This window comes from Carassius carassius, chromosome 24, assembly GCF_963082965.1.
Source record: "Carassius carassius chromosome 24, fCarCar2.1, whole genome shotgun sequence".
NCBI classification, from domain to species: domain Eukaryota; kingdom Metazoa; phylum Chordata; class Actinopteri; order Cypriniformes; family Cyprinidae; genus Carassius; species Carassius carassius.
The window spans coordinates 845,496-868,205 of NC_081778.1; the positions used below are offsets into that span (position 1 = coordinate 845,496).

Here is a 22,710-nt window from a genome sequence, read left to right on the forward strand (position 1 = left end):
AATTTGTTTATTTCACTACTTTTTTAAAGCAATTTTGACTTGAATTCAAAGGAATTTCATTAATGATTATGGCAACACTTTACAATATAGTTACATTTGTTCATTTGAGTTATGAACTATAACTATATTGTTGTTCATTGTTAATTCATGTTTGTTTATGCTGCTGTAACTAATGTTAATATATGCAACTTGACATGCTAAAAATGCATTAGTACATACAAATTGATATGAATCAATACTAATTTGTAATATTGATTAATTTGACTCTCTGCTCACCTGTAGCAGTTGATGCTGAATTTGTTGTAGCTGGAGAAGGTGATTAGCAAACCAAACCCCACTCCCAGAGAAAAGCAGATCTTGCCACACAAAGGGCCCATACAACAGCTATCATTAGAGATAAATGCAGGAAACTCATTCAGCAGAAAGATGAAAGAAACTTTTTAATACAGAGCAATTTTGCAAATTGCTGCTGCACACATGTGTCTAATCTTATTCTGAAATTGCCACTTTGAGGTCTTTTTGCCAAGTGGTGCTTCAGAAAATAATCACGGATTGTGGAAAAACTTATTTAAGGCTGATAGTAACTTCACCTGCCCCTACGCCACGATGACATGAGCGATTCATATGAGACTGATTCATAAACACACACACTGGTTTCCATGTTTCCATTCCATGTTTTCTATCCCCTTACCCTCAACCTTTCACAAAATACAGACATTTCTACTTTTTTTATAAAACATTGTTCAGTATGTTTTAAAGATATTTTTCAAGAAATGAGTTCTCATAAATATATTCTAGATGAACATAGAATATAATTACATTAAAGAGCTGCAAAAGGGTTTATCATTCAAGATTGTCCACTCTTTTGAGAACCAGCCACATTTATATTAGTTTTGATCAGTCATTCACACAGATTCAGACTTGTGTGTGTGTTTGTGTGTGTACTGGTATATATGGTTTATGAGTGTCACAGTCTTCTGTCTTTCTGTCACAGTCTTCTGTGAGTGTTGTGTTTGTTTGGTGCCATGTGCTTTTGTCCTGTCTCTTTCTTACCCCGCCATCTCATTATTGTTTTAGTTGCTCCACCTGTGTTTCTCCCTTGCTCCCGGACTCATTCACCTTCACTCTGCACACCTGTCTCTCAATCACACACACAGCTGTTGCTCATTGTCATTATATATTCTCCTCTCTCACACCACTCTGTCTGGCTGTATTATATGTTAATCGTGTTTGATTTTTGTTTAAGTTTTATTCTAATTAAAAGATTCTTCCCTGCATTTGGACCCAGACCCTGTTCTTTCTTTGCCGGCCCGTGACAATGAGGACACAAATATGTATAATGACAGGGGTACTACAGTGTAAAAAAGGTTTATGAGGACACTTCCTGTGTCCCCGTAAACAAAAGGCTTAAAAGTATGTCCAGCGATAGACAGGCTCTAAAAGCTGTCAAGGCCGAGCATTTCTGCAATCTCATAGAAAATAAAGTGAAAGTCGTGACATTTGCCAGGTATGGTAGCCCATACTCGGAATTGGTGCTCTGCATTTAACCATCCAAGTGTGCACACACAGCAGTGAGAAGTGAACACACACCTGGAGCAGTGAGCACGAACACACACACACACACACGGAGCAGGGGACAGCTATATATCCAGCAACTGGGGGTTCAGTGCCTTGCTCAAGGGCACTTCAGCCATGAGTATTGAGGGTGGAAGAGAGCACTGTTCATTCACTCCCTCCCACCTACAACTCCTGCCAGCACCGAGACTTGAACCGGTGACCATCTGGTAACTAGTCCAAGTCTCTAACCATTAGGCCACAGCTGCCCAAACAAAACAATCTAAACACTATCTGTCATCCAGACCTGAACATGTGATGCCTCCCAGTGACTTTATAGTGCAACTTACTGAGTGGACGTTAAAGAACAACGTCTTTCGATTTCAAAATAAACTGTATAGACAAGAAAAGAGGACTGCAAAGGGGACTGCAATGTTTTGCTCCCAATTATGCCAATTTGTTTTTAGGCTTGTGGGAGGAACGCTATATATTTTCCCAAGATAACCCATTTTAAGGATAAGATCTTGTGGTGGGGTCGATTTATTGATGATGTTATTCTGATGTTCTCAGGTTCAGAAAAAGAACTTGTAGACTTTCATGTTTATGTAAAACGCTTAAATAAGAACCTTAAATTTAGTCTGGACTATGACGTACACGACATAAATGTTCTGGATCTACGGATCTCAAAAGATAATGAGGGATTATTACACGCGTCTATCTTCAGAAAGGCAACAGATCGTAATACCCTGTTGCATGCAAATACCTTTCATCCGCCATGGCTTATTGATAACATACCCTTTGGACAGATCCAGAGTCTAAGGCGTATATGTGACTCAGATCAGGATTTCCAAAATCAATCGATGGACATCCAGCAGTGTTTTCGACAAAGAGGATATCGAACACAAACTCTTGTTCAAGCAATAATAGAGCACAATCACTTGAAAGGAAGAGTCTGCTTAGGTCTAGACCCAAAAGAGTGTTAACTCAGAAACCCTACTTTGTCACTCATTATAGCAAGGAGGCTGTCCAGATTAAATACATTAAGAAAAACTGGAACATTATTGAATGTGACCCGTTTTTACAGGAAATATTCATGGAACCCCCTGAGATCATCTTTAAGAGGGCCCCTACAATTAAAGACAAGTTAGTAAGAAGTTACCTTCCCCCTCCTAGACGTGAAACTTGGCTTCGTCAACCTAAGGGAAAAATTTCCTTGTGGTAATTGTAATTATTGTGAGAATATGGCTAAAACTGCTACATTTATGGATGTTTTCAGTAATAAAACTTACACTATTAACAGTTCCGATTAGTGGGTATTGAGGCTGTTGCCTTGATGCCAGGGGTGGGGATATAATCAAACGCCTTAAACAGAGGGAGACATGTTGGATTTATTCCTTGAAGGCCACTAGTCATCCAGGTCTCAATGAAGATTTTGACCTTTCACCTTTTTTATAATTGTTGTGTCTCTACAGGGACAGTATAATGTTTTTTGAATACAATAGACCCATTTTGCTATTTTTGTACACTATTCATGTTGTTTTAGAACCATCTTAATGGAGAATTATGATGTGTATCTGTTTATTGACCTTTGGAGTATATTGTGTGGAGTACACTGGATATTTTCAGTAGTGTCATTCCTGCTCTTCCACTTGGAGATGTCTCATTTGGTTTTGGTTTGGTATAACCTCTGGTTATCAGAAATGATCTGAACTATGGCAAATAAATTGTGTTGCAAGTGCCAGAGTGGCACACCTGAAATCAATGCAACTATAAATATGGCTTGATTCTGTTTGTTTGTCACCAACACCCTGATGAAGGCCAGTGAGCCGATACGCGTTGGTGTTTTATGTTTAGCCCTTTTAAACAATAAAGGCTTTTTAACTTTTGCATCCTACTGAGTGCCTAGACCTGGATTTTTTTTCAAATTCTTTTTCAATCCAAGGTTTTTATTTAGCACAGTGGCTAAATTAACAAATTACCAGACGCCACCCAATCTAAATATTCCCTCACAGTTTAATAGTAATGACTTTATGAATTTCTTCACTGATAAAATAGATAACATCAAAAATACAATAGCAAATGTAGATTCTACAGCATCTAAAACTTCAGTATCATCCATCGCACCCAAAGATAAACTGCAGTGCTTTACAAATATAGGACAGGAAAAGCTAAATAAACTTATCACTGTATCTAAACCAACAACATGTTTATAAGATCCTGTACCCACTAAATTACTAAAAGAGCTGTTACCTGTGGCCGAAGAACCACTTCTCAATATCATTAACTCGTCGTTATCTTTAGGTCACGTCCCAAAACCATTCAAGCTGGCGGTTATTAAGTCTCTTATTGAGAAATCATAACTAGATCCTAGTGAACTGGCAAATAATAGGCCCATTTCAAATCTTCCATTTATGTCAAAAATGTTTGAAAAATGTGTATCTGCTCAATTGTGCTCCTTCCTGCAAAAAAGAAAAAAAAAGAAAAAGAAAAACATATTTATGGAGAACCTCATGCATCAGATCAAGGCTGCATCTCATTTCTAGTCTTACTTTATCTTAGTGCTGCGTTCGACACCATAGATCATGACATACTCATAGATCGATTACAAAACTATACAGGTATTCAAGGGCAGGCTCTAAGATGGTTTAGATCCTACCTGTCCGATCACTACCATTTTGTTTATTTAAATGGGGTGTCATCTCATTTATCACCAGTAAAATATGGAGTGCCACAAGGATCCGTCCTAGGTCCCCTTCTATTCTAAATATACATGTTGCCCCTTGGTAATATTATTAGAAAATACGGGATTAGTTTCCACTGTTATGCTGATGATACTCAGCTATATATCTCAAAGAGACCAGATGAAACCTCTAAATGATCTAAGATAACAGAGTGTGTTAAAAATTGAAAAGATTGGATGACCAATAATTTTCTCCTATTGAGTTCGGATAAGACAGAGATATTAATTATTGGACCAAAAAACAGTACACAGAATCTTGTAGATTACAATCTGCAACTAGACGGATGTACTGTTACTTCCTCTACAGTCAGAAATCTGGGTGATATATTAGACATCATCTTGTCTTTTGAAAATCATATTTCCCATGTTACAAAAACTGCATTCTTCCATCTTAGAAACATTGCCAAGCTACGAAACATGTTATCTGATTCTGATGCAGAAAAGCTAGTTCATGCTTTCATGACCTCTAGACTGGACTATTGTAATGCACTTCTAGGTGGTTGTCCTGCTTCGTCAATAAACAAGCTACAGGTCGTCCAAAAAGCAGCAGCTAGAGTCCTTACCAGGTCAAGAAAATATGATCATATTACCCCAATTTTACAGTCTCTACACTGGCTACCTATACAAATTATTGTATAACTTACCTTACCCCGTAAGGTCTCACACTCTCTGTTTAAATCTAGATTTAAAACACATCTCTTTCATCAAGCATTCAAATAATGCATCTTATAATCTTGTACTGCAGTTATCTGATCATATGAACATTATTATTCCTTAGCTTGGGTTAAACAATTCAGAATTGCTCGGTTTGAACAGCAGCTATGCTAATTATGTCTCTGTTTGTTTCTCTGTTTCTGCCACGGGATTGACATCAGTCATAAAAACCATTACACCTATGGAGAGTCCCGTAAACCAAAAATACAAGTGTGTGTGTATGTGTGTGTGTCTCACACAGGCGCAAGAAGTCCACAGTCAGGTAGGCTTTAATACCATCGATGGCTCCAGGCAAAGTGATACCGTGCAGCAGCATGACGGTCAGGACGACATAGGGCATCGTGGCTGTGATCCACACACACACACACACACACACACGACAACTTACCACATGATTGCATCACATTTATATGATACTTAAAAAACCAAACAACCAAACATTCACTTTAATTTTAAGATCAGATCAGTTGCATGACAGCTTTACAGTAGACTTGTGAAGAACGTACACTGTATGAATGGTGTTGTGATAAGTCTAATCAGTCAGACACAGTGTTTGCTGGTCCCTAGTCTGGCCAGTCTGGTGTGTTTCATTTGTTTTAGAGGGGTTTTGTGTGTTTACACCACCAGTTTGGAAAGCCCAGCAGACCAGCAGACCAGCAGACCACCTGCGTCCAGATCAGTGGGTTCAAGTAAGAGCTCAAACCTTCCCTGAGGTCTTGACTCCCTTCAAGGAGAACAGGTAGAAGAGAGCCTAGGTGATGATCACGTTATAGTAGAAGCCCACGTGAAGCCCATGCCTGAGTAAAACCAGCAGAATCATGAAGATAATCCTGCTGCAAACACCATCAGCTGCTCATTCAGTCACCAGCTAAACCAACACTAACCTGGTTCAAGATGGCATCTCATTTATTTTGATTTATGTTTTATTGTGTGTTTGACTTGTTTTACTGATATCGATATACTTTGTGACTCTTTGTCTGTGAAAGGTGCTTTATAAATACATTTTACTTACTAACTTACATAAAATGACCTCATCAGCAGGAATATCAGATGTTGTCAAATATATTTAAATGTTTTACTGTATATAAAATGTAATTAAAAGAATGTAAAATTCTGTTGAAGGAATTCATAAACTGTACTGAAAAAAATGGTGTAGGTTTACTTAGATTAGCTTTAATTAAATGAATGGGATTTATTTAAATTTGACAAATAATTACAAATAAATGTCAAGAACTACATAGAAATGTTAAATTTTGAAGTAGAGTGTTTTCGCTGTACTTCAGATTTATTTAATTATTTGTTATTTTTTATTTCATATTTTATTGTAGACTACATTTAAAATGACACAAAATAAATTAATCTTAATATCATTAATAATAAATTTTACTGTAACATAATTTTTTAACTAACTTTTACTAAGCACAAAATTAATATTATATTGTTTTGTGTAGAACCCTGTTAGAACATGATTTACTTCACTGCAAAAACAAACAAAGGAAGTGACATCATTGTGACGTTTGACAGTAATTTTTACAATAGAAAATGTCCCGTTGATTGCATTTACCAACAGCTTAATTTATTTTACCCTGTAAAATGTCAAAAATATAAATGATTAAATATTGAACATAAAACAACACATTTTATGAATAATCAATAAACTATAATGATAAATAGATGGTAATATACTGTAAATAATACCAATGTTTAGACCCACATTAACGACTGCCTGCAGAGGAACAGCTTCATTTAGGCAATTGTTTTAATGATAATTTACAAATGTGTTGAACTCTGAAGAAATAAAGGCTAATTTATTATATGTGATTGTTTAGACAGATCACATATGAAGTAGAAAATAAATTAGCTCATACAATATTAATTCTGACCTACTGACTCAGCATTTTCTCGTCTTTTTCAAGTCTTTTTTTGTGTGGAAAATGGCAGAAGTGCAGCATTGACTCAGTCTTTACTCTTGAAGAAGATCACTCGATCAAAAACAGTCCCAGTCAGAGTACCACAGCAAGAGCTAGTTTGAGTTTTCAGAGATATTTCATGAACCCTGTGGCTCTTCAGACGGAGCTCTTTGTGTGAAACGTGTGATTCCCTCTCAGGCCATAGATCCTGAGGAAGCAAACATGTTGATCAGAGTTAATTACAGTAATCTCTCCTCGAGCGGCAGGCCTACAGAGAGCTGAGCTTGTGATTAAGATGTCCATCTCTCTCTCTCTCTGTGAGATGCTTGACGGCCGTAACAGATGCACAAAACAGGCATCTTTAGGAAACAGATGATGCTTTGTCAGCCCTGAAGAGTGCACCAGGTTTACATACACACTGTCATCTGAAGAGCTGATGAACTGATCCTTTATGAGGTTTTACAACTTAAAATCCAACATGCATCAACAATTCCACTAAACCAGAACCACAACCAGCAAATAGCACAAGAAACTCCAGACAAGCAGCTTCAGCGAAGAGCTGTTTTCTTCACTGGGGCTCGAGTCAACTTTATGATTATTTGGAGAATAATAAAGTCACAAACTCTGACATTACAGCTCCTTCAGATCAATGCATTGGTTTCTTTAAAGCACTTCTCATATCACATCACAAAGCGTTTTTTTTTTCATTTACACTTAATATGCTACCACATTAACAAATAAGACAAATAACAACTAAAATGTTAGTTTTGTAAATAAACCTATTGCAAGCATTTAAGCAAAAGCCTTTAGCTCTAAAAGTTGATCACGATTAAATGTGTCTTAAGTTGCAGCTGTATTTTTGTAGCAATAGCCAAAAATAAATTGTATGGGTCAAAATTATTAATTTTCTGTTATGCCAAAAATCATTAGGATATTAAGTAAAGATCATGTTCATGAAGATATTTTGTACATTTCCTACCATACATTTAACAAAACATAATTTTTGATTAGTATATTTAGGTTGTTTTGCTCCCTCAGATTCCAGATTGTCAAATAGTTGTATCTCAGACAAACCAGAACTACATTTAACGTAAAAATACACACGTATTCTCATGAGATCACGTTGGTATAAATCTTAATTTCGAAAAATTGACACTTAAGACCAGTTGTATTTTACTATCACTGAAATACTAGAATATATTAAATTAGTTTTTATTGTTTCTTGTTTCATTTAAATTTATTGTCAAAGCTTTAGTGACTTTGTTGTGTTTTTTGTCGTTTTTATTATATTTATTATATTTTATTATATTATAAATAATATTTATTATTTTATTTTATTACAGAAAGTTTTCAGAAGAAATGAGAAACATTGGCTTAGCTGAAATAAAATGAGTTTAAGATTTGATTTGTATATATATATATATTTATATGTATATATAGTATTTCACTTAAAGTTGATTGTATTTTAAAGGGATATTAAATTATTTACTTAACCTCAAGTCATGCCAAACCTGTATGAGTTTCTTTCTTCTTTTGAACATGTAAAGTTTGCTGGTGCTTCAGTATCTTCTGTACGTTCATGTCATGACGTGATCCCGGTCAAGTGACATAACACTTGCAACCCATCGACAACTGAGGCCTGGCAGGAAAATTTCATTTTTCTGTCCTGCATTTGACTGCAGATGATTTGTGCTGGAGATAAACTGCACCTGTCTGCCGCTTGAGCTTCTCCTTTGTCTAGATTCACTCAAACATTTGCCAACCAATTTCATGAGGTGACAAACATGTAAATAATAACATGAGACATGACACTAAATAGTAATAATAATAATAATAATAATAGTAATAACAACTTAAATGTTTGCTTTGTAAATGAATTAAATAATATTAATTGTAATAATACTAATGATAACAACTTAAATGTTTTGTAAAGAAAGATGCATGCAAAACTAATTTCAAGCTTTTAAGCAAAAGTGAAATCTGTTTAGATCAAAAAAGAAAATCAAGATTAAATGTGTGTCCAAATAGTCCCAAAACAGTATTTTAGTGCCATTAAGGTACTGCTATAGTTTTTTATTATATATATTATATTTCATCTTAAAGTTGATTTTTACATTTTAATTAATTTATTTAAATATCTATACATTTTTATATTAGTGTTAGTTATGTTAGTATGTCAAGTTAAACTAAATGAAAATGAGAAATGTTGCTTTGGCGATCAGCAGAAATAAAAGTTTAACATTTAATAAGATTTTATTTCCAATATTTTATTTTACTTTTATTTAATTATTTTAGTTAGCTATTACCCTGCTCTAAACTTTTAAGGTACATTGGATTCACATTAGTGTTTTTTCAAGGTTTCAAAGGCTCTAAATCATTAAACTTTAACATTTTACATCAACATCTCTCTTGATTTCTCAGGCCATCTAATTCAACTCTGAATGGCTGATTTCCACAGAAAATCGACATTCCTGCACAAGTTTAATCAATGTCTTCCACATGGCTTTGAGAAGCATGTCTCAGACTTGTCCTTCTCTCACCTCCACCATTCTCGTAGCACAGGTAAGGGAACCTCCAGACACTGGCGAGGTCCACAGCGAAGCCCATGACAGACAGGAGGAATTCGATCTTCTTGCCCCAGGTCTCGCGCTCCTCTCCGGACGGGTGTGTTTGACCGCTGGGACTGACTAGAGCCGAGGAGGTGAACTGCACCCCATTCTGCTCCTTCACCAGGATCAGCTCCACCTGCTTGGGGCCGGCGGTGCTGGAAGGTTTAACCAGGCCATGGTCGAGGACATGTGTGTGATGCAGAGGACAAGAGAGAAGCCTCTCTGATGGGATGAGGAGAACAGAGTCGGAGGGAGGAGCAAAGCAGCTATGTTGATCAGAGATCCAGACCTGAGCTCGCTATGAGTCTCAACTAGACCAAGCTACTCCACAGTCAGCAAATACAGTACATGCAGAGCCATTCGGCCTTCAAATAGTCATTACATCGTAATAAACATGTTATATTGTGGTAATAAACATGTTAGAAATCCATCTAGCTAATGCCACAGCTGTCTAAATAAACCGTTTTACTCAAATCAAAACATTATTTAATCACCAAATAATTTCTTTCATCAATGAAATTCATTTTAATATATATATATATCTCCTTTCAGCTACAAAATCCTACAGTTTTACGGTTTACAATTAATGTTCATACACTGAAATAAATATGAAGAAAAAATAATTTGGACATGAAATTTGGATGTTTACAAGACAATTATCCAAGGTTTTTTTTTTTTAAACAGTGTATTATTTTATTGATTAATAAAGACCAAAATGTGTTTAAATCAATTGCTATACACAATCTTATAATTATTTTCAGTTTCCAAATAAGACAAATATAATTGTAGTACATATATAATACTACTTTAGTCTTTCTACTTCCAAATTTTACATTTAATTCAGTGTTTCACTTTTGTTTCTTTCTGTTTATCTGTGAAATTTACTTGCAAATTCTGGGTGAATTTATTTATTTATTTTTTTCAGTGAAAACAAAACATCTGTCCTTGATTCAGCTGCAAATAATGAAAATAAAGAAAGGAATCCCATAGTTTTAATCCAATTGCTACGATAAACTCAACTGAAGCCCAAATAAGAGCACAACCCCTCAGAAAACCTGTTGAGCTTCTGAGATCTGATCTGTGCAAACGGCGATCATGCAATAAAAACAGTGTAAAACCTCAGTAAAACCCTACCTTCAGTGTGGGGTACAGCACTTGTCCAAACGGCCTCCTACTTCTCCGTGCGTTGATGATCCTCATCAGCGTGTGTGATAATAATGGCCATTATTGGTGAATGAGCAGCGAGGACGGTCGTTCTCCCACAGGTACAAGCAGACACTGACCACAGTAGATGGAATATTGAGCAAACGATTTCACGTCACTTCCTGTTTGTTGTTGGCGGCTGTACTGCGTTTGAGCTCCGTCACTATATTCTTTTCATTGACTATTTTTAACTCAAAAATCAATTTTATACATCATCGTTTCCGTTTATATAACGTGTGAATATATCCTCTATTGTATTCTACAACAAAAACAATCGGAGCGCCTCGCTATCACTAGTTTTATTTTGATCTCCCGGGTCCGCTATTAGCTTTTAGCCCGTTAGCATCAGCAAGCATGGTTGCAGCTAACTGCGCTTACATTGCTAATACTCTATATACACACATTACCACTGCTGTACTCACTGTTACTTGCTTTAATGGCGGATGAATGTCTCCACTCTGTGCAGCTCGAGCTCGAGGCCGTGGGAAAGCAGATTCGCGACCTGGAGGTGATTATTAAATTCGGATAAGACAGAGATATTAATTATTGGACCAAAAAACACCACACAGAATCTTGTAGATTACAATCTGCAGCTAGACGGATGTACTGTTACTTCCTCTACAGTCAGAAATCTGGGTGTTATATTGGACAGCAATTTGTCTTTTGAAAATCATATTTCCCATGTTACAAAAACTGCATTCTTCCATCTTAGAAACATTGCCAAGCTACGAAACATGTTATCTGTTTCTGATGCAGAAAAGCTAGTTCATGCATTCATGACCTCTAGACTGGACTATTGTAATGCACTTCTAGGTGGTTGTCCTGCTTCGTCAATAAACAAGCTACAGGTAGTCCAAAATGCAGCAGCTAGAGTCCTTACGAGGTCAAGAAAATATGATCATATTACCCCAATTTTACAGTCTCTGCACTGGCTACCTATTAAGTTCCGTATCAGTTACAAATTATCATTACTTACCTATAAGGCCCTAAATGGTTTAGCTCCTGCGTACCTAACTAGCCTTCTACCACGCTACAATCCATCACGCCCCCTAAGGTCACAAAACGCTGGACTTTTGGTAGTTCCTAGGATAGCAAAGTCCACTAAAGGAGGTAGAGCTTTTTCACATTTGGCTCCCAAACTCTGGAATAGCCTTCCTGATAATGTTCGGGGTTCAGACACACTCTCTCTGTTTAAATCTAGATTAAAAACGCATCTCTTTCGCCAAGCATTCGAATAATGTATTTCTTAAATTGTGAGTGTAGTTGCATCTGCATTTTTATTCTTTAGCTTGGGTTAAACTAATTTTACTTTGTTGGATCAGCAGCTATGCTAATGATGTCTCTATTTTGTTTCTATGTTTTGCCACAGGATTTACATCCCGTGGTAACTAGGATTTACACAAGCTCCAGTCTGGATCCAGAACACCTGAGAAGAGATGATGCTGACCCTCAGAGGACCCCAGATGATGCTAACCTTGAATCAACAAACAGAACTAACAATTATTGCTACATGTGTGACTGCATCATATAATTACTATTAATTAATAATATTGATAGTTCATTGTCTAGCTGACTACGTCTTGTATTATTATTATTATTTTTAATTTTTTCTAAAATCCTGTCAAACGTGCACAAACTACTAGCTACTACTAAATATTGTAGAAACATAATTTTCTGTAAAGTTGCTTTGTAACGATTTGTATTGTAAAAAGCGCTATACAAATAAACTTGAATTGAATTGAAACTTGAATTGAATATGAAGGACAAGCATCATATCTCCTCCTCCGCTCTCTGACACCTCCTCATGCACCTGAATCGTGCCCTTATGAAAAGGCCATTCAGGATAACTACTTGTAACAGATCCTCTCGCAAATATGCCCAGGGGACTGGTTCTTCTCTCTCGATTGGAAAGATGCATACTTTCACATCCAGGTAGCGCTCCTCCACAAGCGATTCTTGAGATTCGCCTACAAGGGCATGTATCAATACACGGTCCTTCCCTTCAGACTGTCCCTGTCTCCTTGCACTTTTACGAAGTGCATAGATGCGGCTCTCCCACAAATGGGAATCTGTATTCTCATTTATCTCATTTTATCTCATTTTAGCTAAGTCGGAGGCCGAGCAAATATCTCACAGACCCCTCCTCCTCAGCCACTTAGAATGCCTGGCACTCTGGGTCAATTTTGCCAAGAGCTCATCGTCTGTCAGCAAATTATTCTTGTCCTAGAAGATGTTTCCAATTAAGCCCACATGAGGGCAGTAGTCACATCAGAATGTGCACTGGCCATACAGCAGCTGGCGGCTTCCTCCAAAGTCGGAGTCTCTCGCCCCCTCAAAGCATTTCAAATTCAATGTGTGGCATCACGGACACTTTCATTTCAAGGTGAGCCAGGCCTGCATGTCAGCTCTGGGTCCTTAGAAGGATCCCCAGTGGTTCAAGCAAGGCATGACCATGGGCAAATCAACCTTCAGCTCCTGGTCGGGCACAAAAGGTCGGCTACACATCAACTGCCTCGATATGACGGCAGTATGTCGAGCCCTTCAGACCTTCTTTCTGTACCTGGAGGGACACCATGTGCTAGTCCGCCCAGACAGCACGACAGTGGTGTCTTTTATAAATCGCCTGGGTGGGCTCATGTCGAAACGCCTTTTCAAGATGGTAAATGCCTCTTGGAGATGGCACATCTCAACCTGCATTCACTGAGGGCAGCACATGTGCCTGCCGTACTGAGCAATGCTCAGCAATCAAAGGAGCAATCATGCTATCTCAGAGCAATATATCCTCAAAGGAGTGGATGTTCCACCCACAGATGGTTCAGAAAATCTAGAAGATCTTTGGCAAGGCAGAGGTCGACCTCTTCACCTCAAAAGACAACTCTCACTGCCAAACCTATTTTTTGAAGAATGAGGACAAGTTGGCCAGCGAATGGCCCAACGTCTTCCTGTATGCTTTCCCCCATCACTCTGATCCCCCAGATAATCAGGCGAGTCAGGGAGCACAGGCACAGTGTGCTTCAGGTGGCACCGCTCTGGAAGAACCATCTCTGGATCTCAGCAGCTGAGACAGCTCTGAGCAGCTCCGTGGCCCATTCCACTGAGACAGGACCTCCTCTCTCAGGTGAACATAATGATTTGACACCCCCAGCCTGAGCTGTGGGCTTTACTCCTCTGGGCTCTGGATGGGAATCAGTAAATTTCCCAGAGAACATCCTGAATACTATCTCATAGGCTAGAGCCCCATCTATGAGACGCCTCTATAGCCTTAAGTGGTCGGTTTTCACCACCTGGTGTAAAAACCTGTGTTGAGGACCCAATAACATGTGACATATCAGAGCTTCTTATGCTCCTATAGCCAGACAGTCGGTTTATATTTAAAGTGCATTAAGATGAGAGACACTATATAATGAGCTGAAAGATTGGACATGTGTTTTCAGGACAAGAGGATTTTTCATCAATGACAATTAAACTGTACTTATCTGACCGTCATCAGTTCATAGCAATGAATGAAGAGGTATCATATCGATCACAAGTGCAGTATGGTGTACCTCAAGGCTCAGTACTAGGGCCGCTACTCTTCACGCTTTACATGTTACCCCTTGGGAGATATCATCAGGAAGCACGGTGTTAGCTTTCACTGATATACTGATGATACTCTGCTCTATATTTCTTCACGGCCCGGCGAAACTAACCAATTTGAAAAACTAGCGGAATGCATAGTCGATATAAAAAACTGGTTGACGAGTAATTTCTTACTGCTAAATTCTGAAAAAAAAAAACTGGTGTTAATTATAGGACCTAAAAACTCTGCATGTAATAACCTAGAACACTTTCTAAGACCTGATGGCTGCTCTGTCAATTCTTCATCATCTGAACCTAGGTGTGCTTTTTGATAGCAATCTTTCCTTAGAAAGCCAAATTTCTAGCATTTGTAAAACTTAATTTTTCCATCTAAAACATATATCTATATTACGACCTATGCTTAATTCATACGTTTAATGACCTCAAGGTTAGATTATTATAATGCTTTATTGGATTGTTGTTCTGCATGCTTAGTAAACAAACTCCAGCTAGTCCAAAATGCAGCAGCAAGAGTTCTTACTAGAACCAGGAAGTATGACCATATTAGCCCGGTCCTGTCAACACTGCACTGGTTCCCTATCAAACATCGTATAGATTTTAAAATCTAGCTTATTACTTATATAAAGCGCTAAATGGTTTAGCACCTCAGAAATTGAATGAGCTATTATTGCACTATAGTCCTCCATGTCCTCTGCATTCTCAAAACTCTACATTGTTCAGGAAGCAGACACACTCTGTCAGTTTAAATCTAGATTAAAAACCCATCTCTTTAATCCTGTTTACACATAACACACTAACACATTTCTAAAGTTCAAACTCGTTAAAGGATTTTTAGGCTGCATTAATTAGGTAAACCGAAACCAGGAACACTTCCCATAACACCCGTTGTACTTGCTACATCATTAGAAGAATTGCATCTACGCTAATATTTGTCTGTTTCTCTCTTGTTCCGAGGACACCGTAGCCACCAGATCCAGTCTGTGTCCAGATCAGAGGGTCACTGCAGTCACCCGGATCCAGTACGTATCCAGACCAGATGCTGGATCAGCACCTAGAAAGGACCTCTACATCCCTGAAAGACAGCGGAGACCAGGACAACTAGAGCCCCAGATACAGATCCCCTGTAAAGACCTTGTCTCAGAGGAGCACCAGGACAAGACCACAGGAAACAGATGATTCTTCTGCACAATCTGACTTCGCTGCAGCCTGGAATTGAACTACTGGTTTCGTCTGGTCAGAGCCCCAACTGAGCCTGGTTTCTCCCAAGGTTTTTTTCTCCATTCTGTCACCGATGGAGTTTCGGTTCCTTGCCGCTGTCGCCTCTGGCTTGCTTAGTTGGGGACACTTCATCTACAGCGATATCGTTGACTTGATTGCAAATGATTGCACAGACACTATTTAACTGAACAGAGATGACATCACTGAATTCAATGGTGAACAGCCTTTAACTATCATTTTGCATTATTGACACACTGTTTTCCTAATTAATGTTGTTCAGTTGCTTTGACACAATCTGTTTTGTTTAAAGTGCTATATAAATTAACGTGACTTGACTAAAAAGCCTATTTCTCTCAAATATTGTTCTCAAATCTGTCTAAATCTGTGTTAGTGAGCACTTCTTTGCCGAGATAATCCATCCACCTCACAGGTGTGTCAAATCAAGATACTGATTAGACAGCACGATTATTGCACAGGTGTGCCTTAGGCTGAACACAATAAAAGGCCACTCTAAAATGTGCAGTTTTATCAAACAGCACAATGCCACAGATGCCGTAAGTTTTGAGGGAGCATGCAATTGTCATGCTGACTGCAGAAATGACGGAGACGTTTCCACCAGAGGTTTCCACCAGAGACGTTGCCCATGAATTTAATGTTCATTTCTCTTCCATAAGCCATCTCCAAAGGTGTTTCAGAGAATTTGACAGTAAATCCAACCAGCCTCACAACCACAGTTCAGTGTGTACACACACACACACACACACACACACACACACACACACACACACACACACACACATATATATATATATATATATATATATATATATATATATATATATATATATATATATATATATATAAACTTTCAAGGTTCATGTTTGCACAGAAATGGGAAAGTAATAATAAATAAATAAATTAAAAAAAAAAATTACAACATTAAAAAGATGAGAGAAGAAAATGAACTAAATGAAGTGAAGTTTTGGGGGCACTAAAATTACTGAATGTAAATATATACAAAATAAAACAGAATAATAAATAAATCTGACAATAAACTATAATATAATAAAACTATAATAAAATATAATATATATATATATAGTTTTGAGAATTATATAAATATTAGTTTTCAAAAAGTTTGCTGCTAAACTGCTTTTAGATCTTTGTTTCAGTTGTTTCTGTGATGTACTGAAATATAATTACAAGCACTTCATACGTTTCAAAGGCTTTTATCGACAATTACATGACATTTATGCAAAGAGTCAGTATTTGCAGTGTTGGCCCTTCTTTTTCAGGACCTCTGCAATTCGACTGGGCATCCTCTCAATCAACTTCTGGGCCAAATCCTGGCTGATAGCAACCCATTCTTTCATAATCACTTCTTGGAGTTTGTCAGAATTAGTGGGTTTTTGTTTGTCCACCCGCCTCTTGAGGATTGACCACAAGTTCTCAATGGGATTAAGATCTGGGGAGTTTCCAGGCCATGGACCCAAAATTTCAACATTCTGGTCCCCGAGCCACTTAGTTATCACTTTTACCTTATGGCACGGTGCTCCATAGTGCAGGAAAATGCATTGTTCTTCACCAAACTGTTGTTGGATTGTTGGAAGAAGTTGCTGTTGGAGGGTGTTTTGGTACCATTCTTTATTCATGGCTGTGTTTTTGGGCAGAATTGTGAGTGAGCCCACTCCCTTGGATGAGAAGCAACCCCACACATGAATGGTGTCAGGATGCTTTACTGTTGGCATGACACAGGACTGATGGTAGCGCTCACCTTTTCTTCACCGGACAAGCCTTTTTCATGATGCCCCAAACAATCGGAAAGGGGCTTCATCGGAGAATATGACTTTGCCCCAGTCCTCAGCAGTCCATTCACTATACTTTCTGCAGAAGATCAATCTGTCCCTGATGTTTTTTTTTGGAGAGAAGTGGCTTCTTTGCAGCCCTTCTTGACACCAGGCCATCTTCCAGAAGTCTTGTCCTCACTGTGCGTGCAGATGCGCTCACACCTGCCTGCTGCCATTCCTGAGCAAGCTCTGCACTGGTGGCACTCCGATCCCGCAGCTGAATCCTCTTTAGGAGACCATCCTGCCGCTTGCTGGACTTTCTTGGATGCCCTGAAGCCTTCTTTACAAGAATTGAACCTCTTTCCTTGAAGTTCTTGATGATCCTATAAATTGTTGATTTAGGTGCAATCTTAGTAGCCACAATATCCTTGCCTGTGAAGCCATTTTTATGCAACGCAATGATGGCTGCACGTGTTTCTTTGCAGGTCACCATGGTTAACAATGGAAGAACAATGATTTCAAGCATCACCCTCCTTTTAACATGTCAAGTCTGCCATTCTAACCCAATCAGCCCGACATAATGATCTCCAGCCTTGTGCTCATCAACATTCTCACCTGAGTTAACAAGACGATTACTGAAATGATCTCAGCAGGTCCTTTAATGACAGCAATGAAATGCAGTGGAAAGGTTTTTTTGGGATTAAGTTAATGTTCATGGCAAAGAAGGACTATGCAATTCATCTGATCACTCTTCATAACAGTCTAGAGTATATGCAAATTGCTATTATAAAAACTTAAGCAGCAGCTTTTCCAATTTCCAATATTTATGTAATTCTCAAAACTTTTGGCCACGACTGTATATGTATATATATATAAAAGCTAATTTAAAATATTATTAAAAAGTATGATAGTTTACAAATAATACCAAAGTAACACTTTTCAGTACAAAATGGCATTATTACAATTACAATGAAAATAATATTGTGCTTATCAAATGGCACAGGTGTGTGTAAATTCCTATTCCACCATGGTCTGTGAACAAATATTATTATCATCAGTGACTGACAGGGCTAATTCAATAATCAACGGCTTTCAGAGATTCATGTTCAGCAAATGGAGCCTGCTTACATGATCAAACAGATCAACGGTTTGATGTAGATCGGCATATTTTACATTTAATGTCAAGCAGAGTCTCTCGCTGCTTGAGTCTTAAGGATGCTAAAGAAAACAGCTATGGCAGAAGAAAGCAGCAAGTGTATGGTACAGTATATTAGTGATGTATGACAGAACGGTCAGATTCCTCAAACTCAGAGCGATGGTCATACTAAGACTCAATGTTCCATAGAGCCGCTTTCCACTGCACACCTGATTGGAGACAAAAGAGAATTTCATCCCTCATTTGGTCAAAACCACTTCTGAGGAACAAGGATGTGGCAGGAGAAAGTCTGATGTCAATCAGTGATCTTTCACTTATTCATCAGAACCATCGAGATGAGCTTCAGCTTCCATGACTGATCATTAAAGCACATCAGTCCAGTGAATAATGACATCCAGCATTCTAAACACTGTGCAAATGAATGAATGAATTAACACATACACACAAAACTGATTCTTCATTTTAACCAGGTACACTGGGCACATTTTGGTGATTAGAGGATAGTGCAGCATAAAAGAGCAAACACACAAAATAAAGGCAAAAACTACATAACTAAACTAAAAGACATCAGCCACTAATAGCAGACTTTATACATTAGTTATTCTAACCAACATGCCTGCAGAAACGTTTAGAAATAATTTTAATTGAGAAAATCTAATTGAAAAGAACGGATAAAACAGGGTTGTTTAAAAAATACAAATAAAATAAAAGTTTGTGACTAATGCTTTGTTCTTGGAGCTGCTTGCCCTCCAAGGAAATGATGCTGTCACTTCTGGCAAGTCATGTAATTTACGACTGCAGGAGCAGTTTAAGAGACCTAAACTAATTTGACTATATTTAATGACCAAACATATATATATATATATATATAGTCATTACTTATATACAGGCATGTGAATATTTACTTCATCACTCATAATTTAATAAATGTCATAACTCATAACAGCACAATGACTGCAAATTTAATGATTTTGATGATTGACCCAATTAGCTTAGTAAAAACGCTCTTGAATCTTGTGGCTCATCTTACCCCAAGGGTCTCATTTTATCTTTTTCCAGTTCCAAAAACACTGATGTGTCCACAGATCCCTCATTATTCAACATAACACAGTGTCATAGATACCTGTTTTACCTGTCATAGATACACAAAATCAGATCCATCAACCTCAAAATGGTTTCGACTGAGGAAATCACACAAATGTTGATTTTCATATAAAATTACAAAATTAAAAACAATAAATGATTTAACAACAACAACAAAAACATTTTTGCAGTATTTTTATCCTGTTTTTCAGTTAAAACTTCTAAAGTTTCTTAAATCAAGACTCATTTGCTTGGAAAGTTGCATTACATAAAGAAGTAGTCTTGTCTTATAAGAGAGTGATCAAAATAAAGTGAGCTTATGATCACAAGAACAAATATCCAGAGGGCTCAGAAAAATCTACTTAATTCAAAGCGAAAGGTTTTCAATCCCCATTGATATTTGTTTTTGGTTTAAGCATGGATTTCATTTTGTTTAATTTCTCAGAAAACAAGACTTCATACCTTCAACTTACATCTCAAGTAAATGCATCTTGATTTAAGGATGTTTAGATATTTATATTGGGTGAGGGGAGCATACATTTAATGTGAATTTAAGACTTCTGTTCTGATTTGAGACCTTTTGAAGCCTCACTTTGTAGAAGGGCAAATTAAGACTTTTTACAATCTGCATAAATCCTGAAAATACAACATAATACTTATGAAATACCAAAATCAACTGGAACTTTGATCATTATTGTCATTTTAATATGACAATCTGAACCCATTACCACACAAGCTCATGTGATCTCAGCGGCGCGCGTGTTTCAGAGAAGCCCCTCCGCTCCTCGAGAGGGCCACAGAGTCACTGCCGAAAACAAGCAGAGCCAGAGACAATGTGCTCAAGTGTCCCTTTTTAATTAAAGTGTCAGCATGACAAGTCATTTCATAGCAGGCAAAACAGACAAGCCCAGGTATCTTGTAAAAAGGACTCTTTTGATACATTACAAAATTAAAGTCAGGGCAAAATGGAAAACAGAGCTAAAACATCTACTTCGGCCAGACGAGTGTCAGGAGAGCCCTCAGAAAGACCCATGACCTGGAGGAGTTCAGTCTTTCGTCTTCAGCTCAGCGTAAGACACACATCACAGAAACCAGATAGATAAACACAGGAACCTTTACAGACACAGAGGAGAGCAGGTCTGTGAGGTATTTACAATAAATGATACACTGAAAAATAATCAAATTACACACCAGAGAGATGCTGGGTCCACAAGTCATGACAAAACTGATGACATGTAACACAGTAACCGATCACTGTAATACAGCAACAGTTCAATGTAACACAGAGACGGTTCACTGTAACAGATCACTGTAACATGTAACATAGTAACCGATCACTGTAACACAGCAACAGCTCACTGTAACACAGTAACCAATAAATGTAATGTAACATAGTAACTGATCACTGTAATACAGTAACCGTTAACTAACACATCAACAGTTCACTGTAACATGTAACACAGTAACCGATCACTGTAACACAGCAACAGTTCACTGTAACAAAGTAACCAATCATTGTAATGTAACATAGTAACAGTTCACTGTAACATGTAACACAGAAACCGATCATTGTAGCATGTAAAATAGTAACCGATCACTGTAATACAGCAACCGATCATTGTAACATAGTAACCAACCATTGTAACAGAGCAACAGTTCACTGAAACACAGTAACCAATAAATGTAATGTAACATAGTAACTGATCACTGTAACACATCAACAGTTCACTGTAACATGTAACACAGTAACCGATCACTGTAACATAGTAACCAACCATTGTAACAGAGCAACAGTTCAATGTAACACAGTAAAAGATCACTGTAATATTTTTCACTGTAACCGATCATTGTAACATTTAACACAGTAACCGATCACTGTAAAACAGTAACTGATCACTGTAACATGTAAACGTTCACATGATCATAACACCAGCAAACAGTCACATTTGTCAGAGGATTCATGAAAAGAAAGCTTAAAAATCGAAAGTGCCAGCACATGTAAAAACACATTAAATTTAGAAAACAGGAGAGAAAGACCATGAGAACTGGACTGAGATGAGCTGGAGACCAGAGCCGTCATGAGAACAGAGGCTCCAGATCTGCTACTCACCACTTCCTGTTTGAGACTACTGTCACTGAAATATGATGCACTTTACCACTGATTGTGTGGAGTGTCAATACATTCTCTTTTCCTCATAAAAATTACACTGACATTCAAGGCCAACAATAACCTTTAAGAACTCTATGATTTGAGAAGAAAAAAAAACTAACCATAATAGTTACAAACATAACAACATCAGCGAGGAACACATCACAGAAAGTGTAGAAAGACAGAAGCTAATCAAACTAGTTAACCAGGTCAATCTGAAATAACACTTTAGATCACAGATCTGTAATGGCAGTGAGAAAAAATGCTTTTATGTATATCAAAATTCACAAAATGCCCAGCACTTGGAATATTCAAAATACATATCAGAGATCGATTTTAAAAAGGTGGTGACATCAATAAAATATTGCTTTGCCAAAAATGTGAGTTGAGAACTCATCGCAGCTCATCAAGCATTAAAAAAAAAAATCTTAGAAAAAGTTATGAACAATAACAGTATATTTTAGCTAAATAAACGGACAACTTTTGAAATCTTTGTGTTAAATCAAATTTAAGACCAAACTTTAAGAAAATAACTGCATATCTCTCGACTTCAGCCTCATTATAAATAAAATAAAAAACAATTCAATTATTTGTTTATCACAGCAGGCAGTAGATTTGGTCACTCAGCTTTTGTGAAAGCAGAATGAATGAAAACAAATCGTCCATTTGTCACAAAACATCATTCATGAGGGATTCAGACTCTGATTGTCTGAAGAAACCGAAGGAACGAAGGAAGGAAGACTTTACTTGATGTAAAACACAGATCAAAATGTACTATCATTTTAGAATGAGCCACATTTATCAGCCAAATTATTGGACTTGAACCAAGTCAATTTTTAACTTTCCTCTGTGAGTGGAAAATAGAAAAATACAACATGTTTATCAAAAAGGTAGACGCTCTATTATCGACTATATTTACTGAATAACATTGTTCAGAATCCTGATTCTCTAACTAAACCAGTCATTATCCTTTATTTGGTCCATATAAATGCACAAATGTAGCAGTTT

General features: G+C 37.4%; 2 long non-coding RNA genes across 2 annotated transcripts in view; both read right to left on the reverse strand.

Moving 5' to 3' along the window:
- Positions 1 to 22,710, reverse strand: part of LOC132103542 (uncharacterized) — a 206,026-nt gene that overhangs the window by 148,088 nt on the left and 35,228 nt on the right. The gene's annotated exons all lie outside the window — the stretch shown is intronic.
- LOC132103541 (uncharacterized) lies at positions 20,388 to 21,564 on the reverse strand. Its single transcript, XR_009423392.1, has 2 exons — positions 21,102 to 21,564; positions 20,388 to 20,807 (listed from the first exon to the last, which is right to left on the reverse strand). It is a non-coding gene; the product is annotated as an uncharacterized LOC132103541 (long non-coding RNA).